General features: G+C 45.0%; 1 pseudogene; it reads left to right on the top strand.

The window, feature by feature from the left end:
- Nucleotides 1-11705: 11705 nt before the first annotated feature.
- The window catches only part of LOC136499305 (protein IMPAIRED IN BABA-INDUCED STERILITY 1-like), a 43646-nt pseudogene continuing 29993 nt past the window's right edge, over nucleotides 11706-25358 (top strand).

The raw sequence follows: 25358 nt of genomic DNA, 5'->3' as shown, positions 1-25358 counted from the left end.
GAGGAAGGACACCACCTCATCGGCCCGAGGCTGTGGAAACTCCTCCCCCTGGGAACCCTCTAGTGCGCCACCTCCTACGGCGACAGAAACCCCTTCTTGATGAAGGCCTCCAGCACCGACTTTCTCATGGTGGACGACCTCCAGTCCGACATTTCACTCCAAGATCGCAAAAGGATTGGTGAGTTCTTCTCTTCCCCCTCGCTCTCTCCCCTTTCTTTCCTAGAAACCTCTGTGGCTCTCAGAAATGCTCACGGCAAGAAGGAAGAGGGAAGGCGGCGGTAGACGAGGAACAAGCAAAAGAACAGAGTGAAAAAACACTCTCCCTTCTCCTACTTAAGGAAAAGGGAACAACAGTCAGGGAAGGGTGCGCCGATCGGGGAAGACAGAACGGCGAAGCGAGGAATTCTCTCTCTCTTTCCCATTTAATGAAGATAAGACACGCCCTGACCGATGAGATGTGCCCTGCGCGATAGAATGGCTCCTGATCAGAAGGGATGTGGCCCGGCCATGGCCCACCACTACCGCACAACCAACCACTACCGCACGACGAGCACAGGAACCAAAGCGCCACCACATGCGGGTAGCTTCCTGCTTCCCTAGGCCAGACCTAGAAGAACCCAAAGCAAAATCTTCCGTCGAAAGAAACAATCCAACCCCCTGAGTCGGTTGAATCACTTAGGATAGACACCAAATGATAGGTAAGGAAGCGAAGGGGCGCCCCATGTAGGCCATGCCGACTCCATCACAAACGATGAGCATGGGTCCCGATCAGACATTTCTGACAGAAGCTCTCTGAACCCTGTCACTTAGGTCATCAAGGTGAGCATGCATTCATTAATACAAAAACTATTCGCACAAAGGCTCACCCATGATTGACGAGCGCAGGTCCTAGTCGAACATTTTTGACTGAAAGCTCTCCAAACCCCGTCACTCAGGCCATCAAGGTGAGCATGTGTTCATTAATACAAAAACTATTCACACAAGGACTCACCCATGATTGATGAGCGCAGGTCCCGGTCAGACATTTCCGACTGAAGCTCTCCGAACCCCATCACTCAAAGCCATCAAGGTGAGCACTACCAACCCCCTCTATTTCCTTACAATCATTTCATACATCCATACGCGCATTCATTCCATACGCCCAAACCTCTTGGATGATTTGGGCCCTGAACCGCCCGGGGGCTCGGAAACTAAGCATCGCACGTGCAGCAAAATGCATCACAATGTTTCAGTGTTGCATCACAAAGTGGTGGTTGCCTCATTCGACATGAGCAACCAACAGAGCCAGGGGAGAAAAATGTAGATGAGCCCCGTGCGGCCCTTGCCCGGTCAGGCAGACCGGGTCATCTCAACCTTCTCATTCGATCCTGAACCTCTCGCCAAGCCCATAGAATCTCCATCGAGGGGAGGCCATTATGCCACCCGGGTCGGTCTCCGGAATGACCCAGGCATCTATCGGGTTGCAGGTAAAGGAGTAGTGGAATGTCACAAGAGGGCTATGCCGACCCCGTCATGAATGACGGACCTAGATTCCACTCGATCATACCCGTTAGCGAACTCACCGAGCGGCGTCATTCGAGCCCGAGCGATCGGGACAGGCGAAAAGACTCAGCCCCTCCGGTTGTGAGGAACCGAGGATGGGGTAATGCACACAACTCACATCGACCCCTATGAAGGCCCAACAGGGCTCGGGGGCTCAAGACAAACACTAGGGACTATGACCCAAACTCGCTAGGATCCACGACTCTGACTTGCCCAGTCCCACGGCGCGTACCGACGCTAGGACCCACAGGCACCGCCTCGTCCGATCTGTAAACTAACCAACTAACTACACTTCCAACTGTGCTCCAAAAAACTAGGGACCATGACTCCAAACTCGCGTCGACTCTGAACTCACGTCATCCGTCTACGCTTCCAACTACGCTTCAAAAAACCTGGGTTTGCGACCCCGATCTTGCCCCACGACTCCAACTCACTCGATCCCACGGCGAGCATCGACGCCAGGATCAGTGAGCTCTGTCTTGTCCAAAATACGACTCTGAGTCGCTCGATCCCACTGACGTGCAACAATGCCAACATCAGTGAGCTCTGTCTCATCCAAGACTGACTCCCTCGTTCGATCCCACAGCGTGCACCGACGCCAAGATCAGCAAGCATAGTCTCGTCTAGCACAAGACTCCGACTGACTTGATCCCACGGTGTGCATCGATGCCAGCATCAGTGAGCTCTTGTCTCGTCCAAGACTGACACCCTCGCTCGATCCCACAGCGCGCATCGATGCCAGGATCAGTGAGCTCTGTCTTGTCCAAAATATGACTCCGACTCGCTCGATCCCATGGCGTGCAGTGACGCCAGCATCAGTGAGCTCTGTCTTGTCCAAGACTAACTCCCTCGCTTGATCCCGTGGCGTGTATCGATGCTAGGATCAGTGAGCTCTGTCTCATCCAAAATACGACTCTGACTCGCTCGATCCCACGGCGTGCAGCGACGCTAGCATCAGTGAGCTCTGTCTCGTCCAAAACTAACCTGCTTCACCCGATCCCACGACGCGCATCGACGCCAGGATCAGTGAAGCTCCGTCTCGTCCAAAACCCTTGACTGACTCCCTCGCTTGATCCACGGCGTGCATCGATGCCAGGATCCACAAGCTCTCTCTTGCCCAATCTCTCAAAATAGCTAAAAACCACCTTGGCTGCACAACGACACCTTGGTCGACAAAACTCCATCTCAAAATGAACCCCCCCCAAACGGTTCTGCCTGAACCACATGGGGGCTCGGGGGCTACACCCACGGGTGCGCTTGTGCGCACCCGCCAGCAAGACAAAAATCCCTCAGACGATTCTACCCGAATCACCTGAGGGCTCGGGGGCTCCTATCAGGTTCATAAACCCGGGGTCCCTCGAGGACCGACTTCTATGCCAAGGCTCGGCCTAAGAGTATAAAAACAACAGGCCGGAAGGGCGGCCTAGTCACCGACCGAAAGGCCTAGCCAAAGAGGAACAACGCCCGCTCATTGGCTGTTTCGGCCCACCTCTCCAACCAAACGGCCTATCCGATCGGAAGGCCTGGCCCAAAAACACTACTTCCGGCTCTGACCCCACGTCTCTGACCAGGGATCGCAGAACCCTGCTCACCGCTCTTCTCCAACCGACGCACTTAGAGCCAACTGGAGCCATCCGACCAGGGACGCCCGCTCGGTAGGAACTAGAAGACGTGCGAAGAAAGGCAAGGCAAGGCTCCTAAGTCAAAACTATTGTACCAGGGACCATACCCTGCACGAAACAGTACTCTGCAGCCACCCTGACACAAACAGTATTGTAGGGGCCACTAAAACTCCCATACGGTAAGGCCCCCACGTGCCTCTGGGCATCGATAGTGGTATAGGCGCTAGAATTTATCGTACCGGGTGAACATAGCGAAACTCCTCACATGACTCTAGGCATCAAACAATATTTGCAGGTACTGACGTCCACCATCCCTGAAAAAGGCAGCACGACCTCCCGTGTGCATCTGATATTCTACAGTGATAGCAATAGTGTTGTAGGCGCCTACCACTATCTTGTACCCATCAATGTGGGCAACAAGGCTCAGAAGGCGTGGGCAACTAGGCTCGGCAGCATATGTACCCTCACCCTCTCACTTGTAAAGCCAGTCCCCTTCATCTATAAAAGAGGGTGCGCTTCCTCCAACGAAAAAAGACCGATTCTAGTAGGCCAGAGTTCATTAGATCGATAGCTCACAACCACAGAACCACCAGGTTTGGACCTCAAGCATCCGCTTGAACACTTAGCTCATAGCAAAGTTCCTGTCACTCTCGGCTCTTCCGACTAGGAGCCGACTGAACCTCTTGTACACCCCCTCTTTCTCCTTCCCGTTTGTAACACCACCGCAAACTTCGAGCACCTGGGCTCAGGAATAAAGTCACCGACCGACCCCGACTGGACATAGGGCACGTTGCCTGAACCGGTATAAATCCTGTGTCATTGAGTGCTAGGCCACCTCTGATCACAACGTACAGCAAAACTACAAATATTCACTAGTTGGTCATTTTCTGCACCGACACATACTTTATTTCTTTAGAATCTTTTCTAAGTATGCCTTTGCGATAGTCCTAATACCCCTTTTCATCTATATCGGTGAATTTCAATTTCAAGAACTAATGACACTTCACCAAGATCATTCATATTAAAACTTGAGGACAAGAACTTCTTCTTCTCCAATGGCAGATTAACATCACCACTAGTGAGTAGGATGTCATCTATACATAGGATGTGGAAAGTGAATTTTCCATTCTTGAACTTCGCATAAACGCTATTGTCCTTCTCATTTTCTTTAAAACCCAAACTTTCTTATCATTTCTTTAACTTCAAATACTACTATTTATAGACTTGTTTTAACGCATAAATGAATTTCTACAAGCGGCATCCCATACATTCTTTTTCTTCCATGACTAAACCTTTGGGTTATGCCATGTAAACGTTTTCATACAAATCCTTGTTGAGGAATGCTGTCTTTACATCGATCTGATGTAACTCTAAATTGTAATGTGGCAATAACACCATTATGATTCTAAAATAATCATTGCATGAGACTAGAGAGAAAACTCTCATCGTAATCTATTCATTCTCTTTGCTTAAAGCCTTTTGGTACAAGTCATGCTTTATATCTTTCCACATTCTCTTTGGAGTCATATTTTGTCTTGTAGACCCTTTCACAGCCTACTGTTTTGGCTCCATTAGGAATTTCTTCTAAGTCCCAAACATCGTTGGTATTCATCGAATTAATTTCAACTTCCATAGCTTCTTGCCATTCAAACGAGTAAACGCTTCTCATGGCTTCTTCAAATGAGGTCGGATCACCCTGCATTTGAATTTCTTCACTAACACAGACTTGATAGTCATCAGAAAACTGGTTTACTAATTTTTTGAGACCTTTTGGGGCCTCAGCTACTGGCACTTTCATATAGGGCTGTTGTTGCACTTCATTGCTAAGAGGCAATTGATTCTACAGGCTTCTGTATCATAAGATCCTTGTTTACATTATTCATCTTCTTCGAAGAGCCAACAATAGGTGTTGTATAAGTCATACAACATCAACAGGTATTGAGAAAATTCGTTGTTTTAAATCACTGAAGTGGGCACGCAGTCTCACTTCTCTTCAAGTTATAGATCTCTACATACCATGCTCCCCCAGATCATCCCATCTTTTATAAAGATAGTGTATCTTCAAATTTCTTATTTGGGTTTAATCTGTTAAAACCTTATATGATGCTTTAAGCACCGCCTTAATATCCTTGATGGTGACTACGCTATCTTCCTCTCGGAACTTAAAAAAAATCTAGGAATTTAGCTATTTATCTGCTTAGAGGTATCGTTATTGTGACCGTTGTACTCATCTAACGGTCACATTCATCTTAATTAATCTTTATCTCACTCTTAATGAAGAGTATCTTTCTTAATTGATCTTACTATTCCTCTCCCTCGAAATATGGTATGAACTTTACTGCCATAATTTCAAGAACTATTTATAAAAACTATGAATGAGGAGACACTTATAACTTACTTCATTCACATGACTACGTCATACAAACAAAGTTATTTCTTAATCTGTATAGGAGTACACTTTCTTCATTCCACTTTAAGAACTCATCGAGGTCTTTTATTAGTAGTACTTTTGCAAGTCACGCTTGCATCTTTTTCTTATCTTTTGGTTAGTATTGACCATGATGGTGCATTTCTATTGTGCCATGGTCAATACTAGGATAGCATAAGAGCTACCTAAACTTCTCTCGCTATACGGGATACAATAACATATGAGTCATCACAAAAACTTCTCTCGCCATGCAGGATGGACTAGCATAAGTACTATGCCAAACTTCTCCCCATGCGGGATAAATCTATATACAAACATGCATGCTTAATCCAACGTTGGTCAAATTTGACATGCATGTTACTTATTGCAACTCAAATCATAAAGCATTCACTTATACTTTATTTTCTAATTAAATCTTTCCATTGGTTCTAATTTAATCAGAAAATTAGTAAACTAACAACCAAAAAAGCAGTCCTGAACTGGCTTGACTCAAGCCTTTTCATTCACATAGCCCAGCATTATAGCCTGTTGGCATGCAGCCAAGTGATCTCATCGGTTAAAAAATAAAGCTTACAAGATGCTTCTGTAACAATTCTACATCACCGTTGGGCAGAAAATAGAATTAATGCACAAAACTCATAAATTAACTTGAAAGACATATAACTACTCTTCAAAATTAAATTCTCTCGTTAGTTCGAATTTAATTAGAAGATAATCAACATCATTGCAGCGAAAACTTGATAATAAAATACATTCTATTAGTTCAGGAAGCATTTCTTGGTCCTTATCTACTCTTTGACAAATTAACCATATTGGTGTAAAATTTATCAGAGATTTAAACCTCAAACTTAAACTCATTATAATATTGTCATCATGAACGTTGGTCAGAAAATGACAATACAATAATCTGACTTAAAAAATTGAACTACTCCTTCAATTTAAATTAGAGGATAAACATAATCATAATTTACTGAACCAAAGTCAACTGCTCTTCAAATTAAATTCTCCCGTTGGTTCAAATTTAATTAGAAGATAATAAACATTAAACTTTGCAGCGGAAACATGAAAATTTGTTTATCTATTTTTTAGAAGTATTTTACTGTACTCAACTACTCTCTAAAAAAATTATTCCGTTGTTTTAAAATTTGACAGAGATTTAACATCAAAACTTGTCAAAATTCATCTAAACTGCTTATGAAAATATAAAACAAAAGTTTTGCTACTGTGCTGCGCTCTCAGCGAAATTTGGCCCAACGACCCATCCGCCAGCGCTCTCACGTGCGTGGCCCAGCGTGCTACCGCGCTCTTTCGCGGCCCAGCATGGCAAAAATGGCCCACGACGGTCGCTCGCGTCACGCTCCCCTCCTAGGCCAGGATTTCCCTCGCCTGTGTGGGCTGTATTTGGTCCAGTGAACGCCGACCATCCATCGTGATCCGATGGCTAGGCGGCGACCATGAATGAACAAACCCCCCTCCCGTGCGACGCTCCCCAGAACCCTAATTTCACTTTCTCCCTGTCGTTTCTCTCTCTATGCCACGGCACCGGCTTTCTCTCCCCTTCTCACCCCGAAACACAATGGCCAGAGAGAAGAGTGGTGGCGTCGCCATGGCGCCCTTCGTCGGTGCACGCGCGCGGCTGCAGCCGCACGCGGCGCCATTGAGCGGCACCGCGGTGGTGCTCTTAGTCCCCGACACGCGCTGCAGTGGGGCTCGCCCTAAACCCTAGCTCGAAGTGTGGCGCCACCACGGGTCCCCTCGCTGGAGCGTGCGCTCCCTAGTGGGTGAGCGCACCGCCATCAAGCGGTAATGTGACGGTGCCCTCGATCAGAGCTCGCGCGCACGGCGATGAGCGCGGTTCGGCTATCTCCTCGCGTGCCGGCGAGGCGACAGCAGGGCTTCTTTCCGCGCGACGGCTGTGGTGACGACGGCAAGAAAACCGGGTAGGTCCCTCCCCTCTCCGTCCATTCTTCTAGGGTTAGGGTTAAGGTTAGGGTTTCGGGTTAGGGTTTCGATCTGTTTCTACAAATCGAATCACCTCCTTCTACTCTATTTTCTACCTCGATAAGCTAGATCTACGCCTAGTTAGGCGCTCTAGGTACCATTGATAGAACTGATAGGACCTTCTAGGCGTAGATCTAGTGTGTAAAACATAACTTACATAAGGACTTGGTGATGTACCTTGCCGCCGCGACATGGCCAATGATGTCAGAGTAGAAGTAGCATCGTAGTGGGGCGCGTTCCAGTAGCGACACCGATGGAGCTTCCCTCTTGATCGGGCTAGGGTTAGACTCGGTGGGGAACTGGCGGTAGCAGTGAACCTTGTGTTGCCCTAGCCCCCACCATCCTCTTTATAGCGCTGCGCGATGGGGGCCCATCAGCCAGGAGAACGGCTAGGCACCCCCGATCAGGGCGTGGATCAAGAGCCCAATTGACCGTTAGGCCAACTTGGTGGAGATCAACCTAACATGCCACAGCCAATGTAGGCGAAGTGCTCTTGCAAACTTGTAGAGGTCAAGGATACCTAGACCTCTGAGCTTGGTAGGGTGGTTACAGTGCTTCCAATTTACCTTTCATTTGCCAACTGGAATGTGGTGAGCCCCGACCCATAGGAAGCGGCGTCTTTTGTAGTCCAGTTCCTTGAGGACGTCCTTGGGAGGGTTGAGAGGAGTTAGGAAATAGATAGACTGAGAGGAGAGGACAGATTTCACAAGAGTATTGCATCCTGCATGGTTGAGTAGCCTCCCTTGCCAATGAGCTAGGTGACCTGCTGCCTTGTCTAGAGGTGTCTGGCACTCTACTTTCTTCAAGCGGCTGAGAATGAGGGGCAAACCAAGATATTTGAAAGGGAAGCCAACAAGAGCTGTCGGTAAGTCTGTAAGAACCGCTCGAACATTGATGTTACTACATCTGATCGGCGCGACCAAACTCTTGTTAAGGTTGGTCACTAGTCCAGTCACCTGGCCAAAGTGGTGAAGGATTTCCTTGAGTGCAGCAACATCACTTGCAGTTGGTTATAGGAAGATGACTGCATCGTCAGCGTAAAGGGAGGTTTGCAACCTTGCCCATCGGCCCCTGAGCTTTGTTAGAATCCCTCGCTCGGTGGCTTGATCCTAAATGGATACAAGTGGATCAATGGCCAAGACAAATAGGAGTGGTGATAGAGGGTTGCCCTGTCGTAGGTCTCGGCCATGTGAGATTAGTGGGCCAGGAATCCCATTGATGAGGACTTTGGAAGTGGAGGATCCCCAGAGCAAGGCAAGCCAATTGTGCCATCTTGTTGGGAAGCCTAATCATTGCATCAGATCTAGTATGTACTCCCAACGAACGGAATCAAAAGCCTTGGCAATATCAAGTTTGACCAACAAGGTTGGGGTGTTCGATCTGTTGAAATATCATGCAAGGTTGCGAACATACATGAAGTTGTCATGGATTGCTCTCGTTTTGATGAAGGCAATTTCGTTGTTGGAGATTAGCTAATATATGTAGGGTTGTAGTCGAAGAGCCAATAGTTTGGTTATTATTTTTGCAACCCCATGTATCAAACTTTTTTGAAAGGACGGCAAAAGCTTTCCCACGGATTTTATTAGACAATGAAAAAGGAAAAAACGAGCAAAAACAACTCTCTATTTACATCGGCGTGATGAGCTAAAACATGAAGAAGAAAGGCCGTCAACTGACAGAACTACAAAGGGTCGGGAAAAGAAAAACCCTAGCTCGTGCACCACCAAAAACAAGAAAACCGCGACTACATGAAAACAAAACGGAGAAGGATCTACTGCTAAATTGCCGTATTATGTCTTGGGGTCATCGCCAAAGAAAATTGATTGATATCATCTTTGCATAACATCGCGACTTGTCTTGGGCTTGAGCTTCTTTGTTGGAAAGTTCGCCTATTTCTCTCTTTCCAAATGTTCCACCAAAAGTAGATTATGATCCCATCAAAATGCCGCCTTTGATTTTTGTTAACTTTTCTCCTACATCTTCTCTAGTAATTATGGATCGAGCCACTTGTGTTTATAGAGCTGAGGTCTGTTAACCCAAACCACACCTTGATCAACTCCCAAACTTCCTTAGCGAAAGGACAATCTTTGCATAGGTGTGTTGGCGTCTCTTGATCATTTGCACATAGTTTACATATAGGGTCATCCGTCCATCCTCGCTTCATCAAGTTGTTTGCGGTCAAGATTTTTTTGTGTATTAGTGTCCATGCGAAGAATATGCATTTTGGTTCCGTTCTTGCCTTCCATATTGGCATAATTCTGAGTTTGGAAAAAGTCCCCTGGAACTGAATTTTATAGGCGCTTTTTGTGGTGTACTCTCCATTTTCTATCCAGCGCCATCGTATATCATCTTCCACATTGTCGATCAGTTGTGTATCCTTGAAGGCCTCCCATAGGTTGACAAACTCAGAAATCTCTTCATGTGAACTTGGAGGGTATATGTGGTCTATCCATCTGTTGTTTCCTAGAGCCTTTTGCACTGAAATCTTCTTCCTGCGTGTCTTATGAAACAAACTAGGCGCGATTGTTTTTGCCGCAGCTCCACTTATCCACGAGGAGGTCCAGAACAAAGCTGTTTTTCCATTGCCAATGGTTACTATGGTTGATGCATTAAAAAGCTCATGATCGGTCTTGTCACATGGGACTTCCAGTTCTGTCCATGCTCTTTCCTTTTGTTTCCACTTGAACCACAACCATCTCAGTCGCAAAGCTCTTGTGAATCTCTCTAAATCCATGATACCAATTCCTCCATTTTCCTTTGGAAGGCAGGTGGTGGGCCAGTTAATCAATGAATGTCCTCCGGTAACATTCTCTGGGGTTCGCCATGCCAAAGGAAACTACGACGTAATCTGTTGATCCTCTTGAGCACCCCTTTCCGCGCCTGAAAAACTATGAAATGGTATATTGGGATGGAAGAAAGCACCATTTTTACTAGTGTTTCCCTTCTAGAAGTTGACAAGAGCTTTCCTTTCCAACCTGGCAGCCTGGCGCCAATTTTATCTACTAACGGCTGGAATTCGATTTTTCTTAGCTTTCTTGTATGAAGAGGTAGCCCTAGGTATTTTCCTAGAAAAGTTCCAATTTTCCTGGGGAAATTCTGGATGAGTGCCGGGATCGAGTCGGGCTCCACTCTTATCGGAAAGATCTCCGTCTTCTCCATGTTGATTTTTAGCCCCGAGCATTCTCCGAAGAACTTTAGGATTTTTTGAAAATTCCTCAACTCTGTAGCAGTCGGGTTTGCAAATATGGCAACATCATCTGCATACAAAGAGCATCGCAAATTTGCAGCCTTGGGCAATACCGGATATAGAATGTTCCGTTGTGCCGCATGCTCAATGATACGTTGTAGCGGGTCTATGGCAATAATGAACAATAATGGTGATAATGGGTCGCCCTGCCTGAGACCTCTTGCATGAGGAATATTCTGAGCCGGTTTGCCATTGATGAGAATTTTTTATGATGAGGTGCCGAGAATGGCTGATATCCAATCACACCACTTCAGGCTGAAACCGAGTGCTTTAAGCACCTCAAGGAGATATGGCCATTCTATTGAGTCGAACGCTTTTGAAATGTCCAACTTGATAAACAGTGCCGGCTTCTTGTTCTTGTGTAGGAGTTGGATGACCCTTTGCACATAAATGAAATTGTCATGAATACACCTCTTCTTGATGAATGCATTTTGAGCATGTGACACCAATTCATTCAAGTGTGGCACCAATCTTTTCGCCAACAACTTAGTGATGATCTTAACCATGCTGTTGATGAGGCTTATGGGTCTATATTCGGATAAGGTCCTTGCTTCCTGTTTTTTCGGCAACAATACTATATTGGCCTCGTTGAACAATCTCATCTTAGCATTTCTGTGGTTATAGAACCTAAGTATTGCTGCGTAAAGATCATCTTTAATTATTTCCCAACATTTTTTTGTAGAAAATCCCAATGAAACCATCTGCGTAAAGATCATCTGGAAGGGAGCGTACGCGGGAGCCATGGAGCATATGGCACTACTTGACTTGACTTTGACTCGCACCCCACAGACACACATCCTGCATCGATCTATCATCACTACTTGCTCCTCACTGTACAACCGCGTAGCGTCCAGAAAACACCGTCCTTATCTGGGAATCGACTTCATCCAAGGATCGGATCCGATGGGTTTGCAGTTGCAGTAGGTTGGGATCGTCCGGAGACCGATCGTCGGTGGCATCACCTTCAGCAGCGGGCGCGGGGCGTCCTCAAGGTAATCATCAGTTAATTAATCACACTAGACGAAATTCTGCGTGCGTGTGAGTTGATTGATCGAGTTACGTTCGGCGCTAGCTGCAGCAGCTCTTGTTAAGTTTTTGCATGGTTAATTAGATCGGTTCAACGTACTGCTGCGCTTAATCATATCGTGCGTGCCTCATCTGGCTGGATGCGTCTCACTTACGATGTCCAATAAATATTGCACATGTCCCACAGCTACCTCTCCGATCCCTTCTTCGTCATCTTGTCAGCTCGGCTGGCGACAATTGGAGGCGGCGACGCCCCCACAGGCCACAGGCCACATCCCATCCCACAGCTACCGATCGTCCTCGCCGGCGCACAACACGCCTCCTTTAATGGATGCCTGCGGGCCGCTCTGCAGAGTGCCTGCGGGCCGCCGCATCATCCGCCCTAGATTTTTAACTATATACCTGCAGAGCCTGCTAATGCCTGCAGTAGTTCCTGCAAACGTCCTGCTGGGCTTTGCGGCAAAACAAGCAGCAGGTTGCAGACATCTGCAGACGCCTGCATGCTAGTACAACTTATTGTTCCTTTTGGCTAATTCATTAGTTATTCCAACCATTTAGACTTCTCCATACAGCTCAAACATGAGCATACGTCAATAGTCAGTCACATGATCATTTCAGATATTCAAAGAGGATATAAGGTTGCTCGTCTAATGGAAACATCGCAAAATTCATATGCCAATATAGGGAAACGGAGAACTAAACATTGCTATAGCCCACAAGTACCAATTAATTTCTGCGTCTACAGCTTCAAGTGAGGAAGAGTGTTGAACAGTGCCTGAAGGATGAATATGGCATACACCAAAATTAGAGCTTCAGAAACGTTACCGATCCATAGACACATCAGTATTCAGTAACCACTACTGCTAAATTACGAGAAACATGAAGCAACCCCACGCCGAAGCCACTCTCTAGTGACCATACTTCTGGAACTCCCACTCACTGTTGTCTGCAATGTCAAATTACAAATTAGAAGGTGAGACGGTGTGGACGGGCATGAGTAACAGATAACAATCACATTGATTAAGAGGTAGAACCGCCAGGGCTACTGACCAAGAGGGCACACCTGACGGGTCTTTAGCCAACGACTGATACAGTGGAAATGGAATGCATAGTTGCAAACTCCTGAAAAATACAAACAGATTATCAGTTCTTTCCAAGTCAAGTTGACTGCTAAGAGTTCCAACACTTTACAAACCAGTCTAGGAATGCAATTAACAAACAAGGGGTAAGCTAACCACTTAGGCTAGAAATATTAAAGTACACACATGATCGCAGAAGTCTACTTATTGCCCTTAACTAGAAAACCATTTGAATAACACCCTCATCTTTCAATAATTTTGCAGCGGTTGAGAAAGGTACACAAAGAGAATGTTTGGCTACAGAGTGTGACCTTGTTTTTTTGAGGAAAACTAAGATTACTATGCATTCATACTGCAACATGCGTAAATACCTAAACAAGGAAGAATTTGCCAGATATAAGATTAGCCAAAGTGCACATTCCTAACCAAAATAAAAGGTGTCAAAGATAGATAAAGCATTAACAATAGATTTGATGGATAGCTATATGAGCATACATGCAATTTTTTGGAGCATTGGCAGCTACTAAACTAAATATCAGGACTGCAGGGTAGTAAACTACCATAAGAACTGCAGGGTACAAATGTACAAGACTGCATTCTACTACTAGTAGCTTCACTGCAACCCATCGTTCCGAGGCTTGCATTCTACTACTACTAAAAGCCGTCAGGGACTGAAATCTGGTACTACTGCTGAATGCTGATCATTTGGAGAAGGAGAGATTGGCAAATCGCCGCGAAGGCGTAACTGCCCAAGCCCAACCAGAGCGCTAGAGAGACTGTGAGTAAAGCAGTGTACAAGTGTGTATGTAGACTGTGTACAACTGTATGCGCTAGAGAGACTGAGTAAGGCGTACTCCTACACGGACAGACCAAAACCCTCCATGCCTTTCTTGTTCAGTAAAAACTCGGATCCTACAGATGATCCTTGTGCTCTCAAGATATATAAGTACATTCTTAACTGTTCCAGAAATTGTTTGTGGACAGTGGCAACGACATTGTAGAACGATAACAGGCTACTGAAGAACAACTAAACTATTTCACTTGTTTGCTACACTGACACCCAATATGTTTTCCAGAAAACATGACAAAACATGGACAGTAAGAAGAGAGAGAGAGAGAGAGAAGGAGAGAGAGAGAGAGAGAGAGAGAGAGAGAGGCAGCATACCCATGTAGTTGATTCTTATGAAAAATCTTCAATGTTGCTATCTTGAGTGGTAATTGATATTATATCCAAGTAAGAAGAGCCTACAAAATTAAAAAAATGAACATATTTGAACAAATCTAAATGTCTGAAACACATAAAAGGACTAAAGGCTTTAGTCCTTTCCCTTCTTCCCAGCAGTTCCTTCCTTACTTATCCGATCCGCTGGCGTCGGTCGGCCCGTACATAACTAACAGAGCCCAAACTGCGTCATCAATGTAAAAGATTCAGACTCAGGAGGATCAAGTATAATCTTGCAGGTTCTGTCTGCCAGTAATTCTCATGCTCCCAAGTGAACCCTAGCAGCGGCTACAATGGATGGTGAATCCAGTGCCACAAAAGATTACCTGGAGCACATGCTACTCGATCAAAGTGCAAAGCCAACGAAGCTGCCGTTAGCACTACTGGAAGCCATCACAAATAATTTCTCTGATGATCAGGTGATAGGCAGAGGTGGGTTTGCAGTGGTTTACAAGGTACGGTATGGGTAACCCTTAACTAGTAGTCTCCCAATTCAGTTACGCTTTTGATTAACTGCAGCTGTCTTGCAAATAAACTTATCTTTCATGCCTGTCACAAATGCAGGGAATGCTACGAAATGGTCCGATCGCTGTGAAGAAGTTGTCTAAAACGCTTGATATGCAGGAGAAGACATTCATCCAAGAGGTTCAATGTCTCATGAAGTTGCAGCACAAGAACATAGTGCGATTTCTGGGATACTGTGCTGACACACAAGGAGAAATGACAGAATATGAGGGGAAGTCTGTCTTGGCAGAAATACGAAACAGGGTGCTCTGCTTTGAATTTGTACCTAATGGAAGTCTCCATGAGCAAATCACTGGTAGGGTCATGTGGTATGTAGTGCATAGTCACAACATTATTTGTTTTTGTGGAATTATTATATATAATCATATATATATACATATATATATATATATATATATATATATATATATATATATATATAGTAGTGTAGCACATAGTATGCAGTTTTTATATTTATATGATATAAAAAGGGCGTACCTAGTGAAGAGAGACCCCGCACAGAGTGGGAGTTCTCTGCACTGGGTACGCCCTTTTTATATCATATACATATAAAAACTGCATACTATGTGCTACACTACTATATATATATGGCATCAGAGGACGTACATTATTTGAAACATGAAATCCTTCCTACTCGCCCTTTCACAGATGCATCCTGTGGACTTGAATGGAGAGTGCGCTATCAGTTGATCAAGGGAATTTGTGAAGGTTTACACTATCTTCATCAGAATCATATTGTTCACTTAGATCTCAAGCCTAATAATATATTGCTAGATAATAACATGGTGCAAAAAATTGCGGATTTTGGTCTCTCAAGGTGCCTTGATGAAAACCAAAGCAATTCTATTACTTCAAAACTGATTGGATCAATGTAAGATTTTGAAACCCTCTTGAAGGCTAAGCTTTTAGGTATGAAATATATTGTATTCTCTTTTGCCATTCGTCCAGCACATTAATTATATAAATGTTCTTGCAGGGGCTATATGGCACCAGAATTTTACAATCGGCAGATCACATTCAAGCTAGATATGTATAGTCTTGGTGTTATATGGAGCTGTTGACAGGACAGAAGGGATATTCCACGGTCGATAAAGTAAGAGAAATTTATGAATTGGCTTTACAATAAGACATAGATTTTCAAAAAGCTTGTCACACTTTTACTGTGCACAATGTACATAATTTCTTGGACATTGCATAATATCATTCTCAGGATACCTACACTTTGTCTGCCTATTTTTTGAAGGCACACTTTGTCTGCCTATTGGCAAAAATTCGACTTTTTTCTCGCACATGTAGGAGCTGTGTATCAATATATTAAGAAGAAAAGGGTTTAAGAAACCCAAGGTACAGCCATGTTTTTAAGGAAGAACCTAGAATGAAAAAAACCCAACACAAAAAAACAGAAAGATAAAACACCTAATACCAAGAGGGGTAGGAGGACAACTCTTCTTCTTAATACAATGATATGCAAATCTTTTGCGTATTCGAGAAAAAAAGAGAGGTAGGAGGACCCGGAGAAAAAAATCAACTTTATATGTTGCAAAATATTTTATGCAACATGATGTAACCTTTCTATTTGCAACAGATAGTTGGGCTTTTGCTGATAGACCCAAATAATGACGAGTGGTGTCATAAGCACGTCTAGGAGCGAAATCACATTTTTTATTTCAAATGGAAATCGTGAAAACATTTCTTATTGAGTATATCAAGGCAATGACACCGTGTCTGTGTGGTCGAGGTCGATGTCTGCCTAGAAAAAAGGTGTTTTTAAGGTTTTCTTGCGTGGGTGTGCTATGTAAGGGCTCTTACTGTCGTGCGGGACCCACAGGATACCCGCAAGGGAGAGAGAAGATCTAGTCTAACTAGGATTCTTCCCATGTAATCTTAGTAGTAGTATTATTATTCAGTAATCCTACTAGGAACCCTCATTGTAAACCGACTAGAACTCTGGCCTCCTGACTATATAAAGGAGGGCAGGGCTCCATAGATCGGAGGATTCTAGAGTTCAGCAGAACAACAGAACGTAACACACGACACTTTACAATCAATCCAACGCAAAGGCTAACGCCGACTGGACGTAGGGCTATTACTCGATCAAGAATCGAGGGTCCGAACCAGGATAAATCGATTGTCCCTTGCGTTTACCGTCGAGTTCTGCATACGCTGAAGCCCGAACATACTGCCCCTGGGTACTCCCGTGGCAGGCTATCGGTGGTGAAACATCGACAGCTGGCGCGCCAGGTAGGGGCTTTCGGCGACTTTGCATCCGAGAGCTCGATGGACCACAACAACATGATCTTCCCGACGGGATCAACTTTCATCTTCGGTTCATGGCGGCAAGCTTCAAGGCTGTTTCCTCGAAGATTCGGATCATCATGAAGAATTTCCTATTTCGACGACTACGACAGATCAGCTCGCCAGAAGATTCGCGCAGCTCATAATATCCGATTCAAATCAGATTTCGCGGATGTACGCATCTGACTCGAATTCGAGTTCCGTATCCAAGGTGAAGTTTTATCCGAGTTCTTTCGAGAAACAGAGTTCTTTTCCGGCAGGATTCCAGAGCACAGCCTCAACCTATCAAGAAAACAACTCGGATTACACTCAGAGTTCTTTCAAGAAGTCGATTCCTTTTCCGTTTGGACTCCGCAACGTGGCAGAATCCTATCAGGCACAGTTCGAAAGATCCTTCAATCCAATGCTTGGGATACCACTGACAGGAGCTCAGGAGGGTCTCATGCTAACTATAACATCGCAAGACTATATCGTCCACTGGCCAGGTTCCGTTCCTGAAGATAGCGGAACCCGACTAGTCGGCACGACGACAACAGCAATTCTACCCTACCAAGAAGGGGATTCGATCTGCGACCTTGAAGCCTCTACTGAAGTTATCAACGACTGCGAGAGCATGGAAAACAACGCCAATGGCAGATCAACTCATACGCGAGAAGTGTTCATGGTCCGCCGTCCCCGATCACCATTGGTCCCCCCAGAAGCACCCGACATCAGGTCATCGGACGAATCTAAGTCCAACATATCACTCTTTATCCAGGGGTACGATGGTGAGACCAAAAATCAGAAACAAACCAGAGAAACAAAAAACAAATTAAAACAAGGACGTCAACGCCGTGCCCAGCAACGCAAGGAGGCTTGGGTCAGATACGAGTCAGATCTGGTCGAGTATAATAGAAGAAAATCTGAGCAAGAAGTCGAAGAGAGGCGTGCGGCGAATACACCCTATGATAGAATCCGAGAAGCACTAGAAGAACTCAGAGCAACTGCACATCTCGATGAAAGACAGGAACAACTCTGGGATTTTTTTCGGACAGCAGTTCAAAAGACGCATGACGAAAGAACCCGCTTAAAACCACCTGCCAAGTCAACATCTCACGAACAGGAAGGTCAAAGTAAAAGGAAGTCTGCTTTTATGAGACTTGTACCAAGTGGAAGTCACAATAGAGAAAGTAAAAGGGACCATAGCCAAAATTACCGAGTTGAACAATCAAGAAAGACCAGAAGCAGGGTACCTGCCCAGACAGCATCACAGAACTATTCTCACCAAAACAATAGTTGGTAGGAAGGAGGTGCTGAATCAGAATACTAAGAAGCTGGGATGCACGATAGATTCCCCTGTTTCGCAAACAGACTAGCTTCAATACGACTACCTCACAAGTTTAAACCATCCAACCACTCTAAGTACGATGGCAAGACTGAACTAAGGCAGTGGCTCAGGATATATTCGCAATCAATCGAACTAGCTGGAGGAGACGACGATATCAAGACTTTGTTTTTTCTCATGGCCCTCGAAACTATGCCCCTACAATGGTTCGACAAATTGAACCCAGGATCAATCAGGAATTGGGAGGACTTGCAAAGAGCTTTTTGTGAAAATTTCGCGGGTATCATTACACACCCAATCACCCACGCAGAATTAAAAGGACTGAACCAGAAAGGAGGCAAAAGTCTTAGAGATTACTATCGACGATTTGGCGAACTACGTGCTCAAGTACATGACATCACCGAACGAGAAGTAATCGAAGCTTTCTCTCATGGAATCATGGCTAGATGGCAATTTTAGGACATCAGCAAGGAAAACCCGAGAAGCAATGAAGAATTCAGACGAACAGTAGAAAAGATGATTACTGCAGAAGAGAAGACACAAGAAAGGTTCCCGGATAGAAACAACCGAGACAACCCGGACAAGCAAAATCATCGAAACAACAGACATCAGGAAAGAAAACATGGACCAGACAACACAATAGCAATGGCTGACAAATCAAAGAAATTTTCAAAACCTAGAAGGTATGACGACATTGAAAACATGCGTTGCATCTTACACCCCAATGGAAAGCACACCATCGGAAATTGCTACACCTTCAACGAATGATACACAAGAAAAGATAGCAAGGGAAACAATAAAGAAGACAATCAGAAAAAAGAAGAAGACAACACTGAAGACAAGGGATTCCAAAAATCCAGGGGACGGTAGCAGTGATCTTCGTCGAGGCCCTAGATTCTAGAAGCAAGCATCAAGAAAAGTTAGCTCTATAAACAATCATGGCAGCAGAGCCGGCTACTCCAAGATATCTCAATTGGTCACAGTATCCAATCCAGTTTTCAAGAGAAGACCAATGGACTAGCATAGGAAACGCAGGCCACTACCCACTGGTTCTAGACCCAACTATTGCCGGTATGACTGTCACCAAAGTACTAATCGGCGGGGGAGCTAGACTCAACATCATCTTTTCAGAAACACTAAGGAAGATGGGACTGCAACTCGCTGGGATGATCACACCAATAAGTACACCTTTTTATGGCATAGTACCCAGCAAAGCAGCCATGCCACTTGGACAAATTACTCTACCAGTTACTTTTGGAACCCCCTCAAACTACCGCACAGAGTTCATCAAATTTGAGGTTGCAGACTTTGAGTCATCATATCACGCAATACTCAGACGACCTGCACTAGCAAAATTCATGGCGATACCGCATTACCCGTACTTACTGCTCAAGATGCCAGGACCTAATGGAGTCCTTTCCCTTCGAAGTGACTTGAAACATGCTTTTGACTGCGACGTTCAAGCAATCCAGATTGCAGCCAAAGCACAAGACGCCAATGGTAGAAAAGAAATAGCCACTATTGCTGCAGAAATGAGCCCAGAAGAGCTAGAGATACCGGCTAAAAAGCCCAGCATCCTAGCACCACCAAAAGAAGCCGACGTCAAGCAAATCGACCTGGGCACCAGTGATGCCTTCAAAACGGCAACCATCAACGCCCACCTCTCGGCAAAATAGGAACTCACGCTCACCAACTTTCTTCGGGACAACAAAGATATCTTCGCTTGGAAGCCGACCGACATGCCAGGTGTCCCAAGGGAGTTGGCTGAGCACGGAATCAATGTCAATGAAGGCTCCAAGCCTGTAAAACAACGGCTATGACGATTCTCACCCGACAAGAAGGCAGCGATTAAAAAGGAAATCACAAAACTGATGGCAGCCGAATTCATCAGAGAAATTCTTCATCCAGATTGGCTGGCAAACCCGGTTCTAGTGCAGAAGAACACAGATGAGTAGCGCATGTGCGTCGACTACACAGATCTCAACAAACACTGCCCAAAAGACCCATTCGAGCAACCACGCATTGATCAGATAGTTGATTCAATGGCAGGATCTGCCCTATTATCCTTTCTTGATTGCTATTCAGGATATCACCAGATCGCGTTAAAAGAACAAGACCAGAGCAAGACATCTTTCATCACTCCGTTCGGTGCTTACTGCTACAAGACCATGTCGTTTGGACTCAAGAACGCTGGCGCCACATACCAAAGAGCTATCCAAACTTGCCTTGGGGATCAGATAGGCGAAAACATGGAGGCATATGTGGATGACATAGTAGTAAAAACAAAGAACCCGGACACTCTAATTGAAGACTTAAAGCAAAGCTTCGAAAACCTGAAAAGGTGGAGATGGAAATTAAACCCAAACAAGTGTGTATTCGGAGTTCCCTCAGGACAACTACTCGGATTCCTGGTCAGTCACCGCGGAATTGAAGCCAGCACCAAGCAAATTCGAGCCATAACAGAGATGGGCCCACCTCGAAGTATCAAAGATGCGCAGAAACTAACAGGCTGCATGGCGGCCCTCAACCGTTTCATATCAAGACTCGACGAAAAGGGGTTACCTTTCTTTAAACTACTAAAGAAAACAGACAAGTTCGAGTGGACAAAAGAAGCCGACGAAGCCTTCAAAAGACTTAAGGAATACCTTACCTCCTCACCTGTCCTCACACCTCCAAAGAAAGACGAAGACATGATGTTGTATATTGCGGCCACTTCTACCGTGATCAATACGGCGATAGTCGTAGAAAGAGAAGAAGAAGGGCGCATGTATAAAGTACAATGTCCCATATACTACATCAGCGAAGTACTATCAGAATCAAAGATCCGGTACCCGCATGTACAAAAACTACTCTACGCCCTACTGATCACTTCGCGCAAGCTTCACCGCTATTTTGAAAGCCACAAGATTACCATGGTGACAGATTTTCCACTCGGAGACATCCTATGCAATAAAGACGCAACGGGGCGCATATCTAAGTGGGCAGTTGAGCTTGGTGCTCTCAATGTCGATTTCACCCCATGCAAGGCAATCAAATCTCAAGCCCTTGCCGATTTTGTTGCTGAGTGGACAAAGATTCAACAACCTATGTCAAATACCATCTTTGACCACTGGAAGATGTACTTTGATGGATCACTCAAACTAGGTAGAGCCGGTGCAGGTGTTCTCCTCATTTCTCCAGACGGAAAACAACTCAAGTATGTTCTTCAAATATTATGGCAAGCTACAAACAATGAAGCTAAATATGAAGCCCTCATCCACAGGCTACGAGTGGCAATAACCCTCGGAATCAAGAGATTACTAGTATACGGCGATTCAGCAGTGGTCATCAACCAAGTCAACAAAGATTGGGATTGCACCAAAGAAAACATGGGTGCTTACTGTGCTGAAATACGGAAACTTGAGAAACATTTTCAAGGATTAGAAATTCTACATGTCCTGTGCGATTCCAATATTGCAGTAGATGTCCTCGCCAAGCTCGGATCAGACAGGGCGAAGGTCCCACCCGATGTATTCATAGAAGAGTTATAAGCTCCTTCTATCAAACAACCCGGTGAGATAACCCCTAAAATCCAGGCTAAAGGTGCTAAGATCTTGGTAATCAACATTTCATGGAGCCAAGTTTTTATCGACTATATCAAAGAGAATAAATTGCCAGCAGATAAAGCAGAGGCAACCCGAGTTGTTCGCAGAAGCAAAAACTACATCCTAGTAGGAGACAAGCTTTACAGAAGAGCCGCATCATCAGGAGTACTCCTAAAATGTGTCTCATTTGAAGAAGGCAAAGAGATCCTACACGAAATACACTCAGGTTGCTGCAGAAATCATGCCGCTTCAAGAACACTAGTTGGCAAGGCATTTCACACCGGATTCTACTGGCCAACCGCTTTGAAAGACGCAGAAGAACTTGTCAGAAAATGCAAAGGTTGTCAAATGTTCGCAAGACAAGCTCATGTGCCAGCTCAGAATCTCATCTGCATCCCACCCGCTTGGCCTTTTTCCTGCTGGGGGCTAGGACCAAGTAGGACCTCTTAAGAAAGCAAAGGGCGGCTTCGAGTACATCTTTGTAGCAATTGACAAGTTCACCAAGTGGATTGAATACAAACCACTCGCGAAATACAGCGCAACCAAAGCAGTCGAGTTCATCCAAGACATTATGCACCGTTTCGGCATGCCTAATCGAATCATCGTAGATTTAGGTTCCCCTTCACAGCAACAGAATTCAAAAGTTGGACACAAGACTGCGGTTTCAGTATAGATTACGTATCTGTTGCACATCCAGAAGCCAACGAACAGGTGGAAAGGGCTAATGGACTCATACTAGCCAGATTAAAACCAAGGTTATACAAAGAACTAGTGGACTACGGATCCAAATGGATTGAAGAATTACCCAAAGTAGTATGGGGGCTACGAACTCAAATAAGTAGAGCCACTGGTTACTCACCATTCTTCCTAGTTTACGGGTCAGAAGCCGTACTACCTGCCGACTTGATCTGGACATCACCAAGGATAGAACAATATGACGAAGGAAGAAGCAGAACACACCAGAAGATTAGAACTCGACAGCTCAGAAGAAGTCAGAGTAAACGCTACCCTCCAATCAGCCAGGTACCTACAAGGTTTAAGACACCACTACAACAAGAGTACCCAGCCTCAATCACTACAAGTTGGAGACCTAGTGCTAAGAAGAATACAAAAAACTGACGGACGTCATAAATTACTCAGTCCATGGGAAGGTCCGTTCATTGTCACAAAAGTCACCGGACCCAGCACATACAAGTTGATAACCGAAGATGGAAAAGAAGTCAACAACACATGGCACATCAGCCAGCTGAGAAGGTTCTACATGTGAAAACAACTCAAGGAAAAACAGATATACAAGCCACAAGGGACCAACGTTCGTAAATCAACAAAGACGATGTTCCTCGACAACATATGTATTATTATGGGTTTCATTCATGATCAATAAAGATGATATTCATCGACAACATGTCTTATCATGACTTTTCATCGAGTTGTTTTCACGAAACAAAAAAGCAAAATAGCTAAAAATATGCCTGAGCATCCCGGCCGAGAGCAAAATAGCTGAAAAGATGCTTGAGCCCGCCGATGAGGGTAGCTAACAAGCTAACACCCGAACCAAAAAGAAAAATAGCTGAAAATATGCCTGAGCATCCTGGCCGAGAGCAAAATAGCTGAAAAGATTCTTGAGCCCACCGATGAGGGTAGCTAACAAGCTAACACCCGAACCAAAAAGAAAAATGGCTGAAAATATGCCTGAGTATCCCGGCCGAGAGCAAAATAGCTGAAAAGATGCTTGAGCCCACCGATAAGGGTAGCTAACAAGCTAACACCCAAACCAAAAAGCAAAATGGCTGAAAATATGCCTGAGCATCCTGTCCGAGAGCAAAATAGCTGAAAAGATGCTTGAGCTCGCCGATGAGGGTAGCTAACAAGCTAACACCCGAAACAAAAAACAAAGCGACTGAAACTAAGCCTGAAGCATAAATAAGAGAAATTTCAAGACAAGACCCTCTAGCTCCTTGTGCCAAGAAGCAAGAGGCTCGGGGGCTACACTCAGATGGGAGTACTTTTTCTTCAGAAAAGCACAAACTAATCAGGGACCCCAAGAAGCGATACGCGGTTTCGCTTAGCAAAGCACTCAGACGATGTTTGTACCTCTTGGTAGGATCTCCCAGAACTCAACCATAAAGTGCTCGGGGGCCTAAGCGAAGAAGCTGAAAAGAAGAAACTGAAGACGCTTGAGATCTCCGGTCCTAAGTCCTTTCAGTACTAACAAGAGCCCAAAGTTTGTCAAGACAACGTCCTATACCGAGTTGTTTACATGGCACAAACAAGGGCTAGACAAGCACTCGACAAATCAAGAAAGACTATCAAGATGACACGTAGAGTTGTTTACATGGCAAAGACGAAGGCAAGACAAAGTACTCGGCAAGTCAAATAACTCTGATCACTTGGACAACTCATCCAAAGAATAAACAAGGCATCCAGACAAAGAAGACATGAACAAAAATCTTCATTCAAAAAGAAGTATAATGTCATATTACAAGGTGCGAGCATAAAGGTCAATTACATCAGGCGTCATCATAAGGGGAAGAGATAACAATATTAAGATTATCTACAACTCTACTGGCGAAGCCTTCGACCTCAGGCTCCATCCTCTCAATGGCATCAATGTATTCTTGACTACCGGCTTCCCCTGCTATCTTGGACAAAGGCGCCTCTGGAGCAAGAACTCAGACCTGGGCCAGGACATTCTTGGTACATAGTTGGGCGCACCTCTTCACGAACTCTTGGAAATGAGTCGAAATCCAAGGAATTAACTAAGCCCAAGATTGCCCATCATCCGCTGGAGTTCGGAGAACATCGGCTACTGAACAAAAGTATTTCCACAAAGCTTTCCAATTTTCAGTAGCCGTCGCTAGCTTGCCAGACAAGTCTTCAATAGTTTTTTGGGCCTACACAAGATCCCTATCAGCTCCACGCCTAATCAACTTAGCAAGCACGAGTTCTTCTTCAGCATGAGTAATTACCTCTTCGGCCCTGTTCTGACTACTGCGAACGAGTGTCTTCATCTCCTCAATACCCTCGGAGAGTTTTTGCTTTTCAACCCGGAGAACTGGACAAAGCACCAAACAACAAGTCAATAGAAAGGAAAGTTCGAATACAGAAGGAAACAAAAAGAACCCGCAATACCTCTGCACTCGTTCTTCGCAGCATCCTTCTGTTTCTCTACCTCTACCACCCGGGCACGAAGAGTTTTCTCCTTTTTTTGGTGTGTCTGACGCTCGGTCTCCAACTCAGGCCCGAAGGAGGTCAAGATCAGTCTTTAGAGAGCTCACCTCGGAGGACAACTTTTTCTCGGTTTCAGACGAGAAAAAGAAGCCGGTATGATCACGAGAAAAAGTCTAAGCAAATAGAGAGAGAGAAAAACAAGGCGTAAGGACGAGGGAAAGACAAAACGGCCTAAGAAAGAACCTCAGAAAGACTTACATGGAGCTTCTCCTCGAAAGCAGTCGCAGAGGAC

Source organism: Miscanthus floridulus, chromosome 13 (assembly GCF_019320115.1).
Source record: "Miscanthus floridulus cultivar M001 chromosome 13, ASM1932011v1, whole genome shotgun sequence".
NCBI classification, from domain to species: domain Eukaryota; kingdom Viridiplantae; phylum Streptophyta; class Magnoliopsida; order Poales; family Poaceae; genus Miscanthus; species Miscanthus floridulus.
This window is presented reverse-complemented; position numbering and strand designations above follow the sequence as displayed.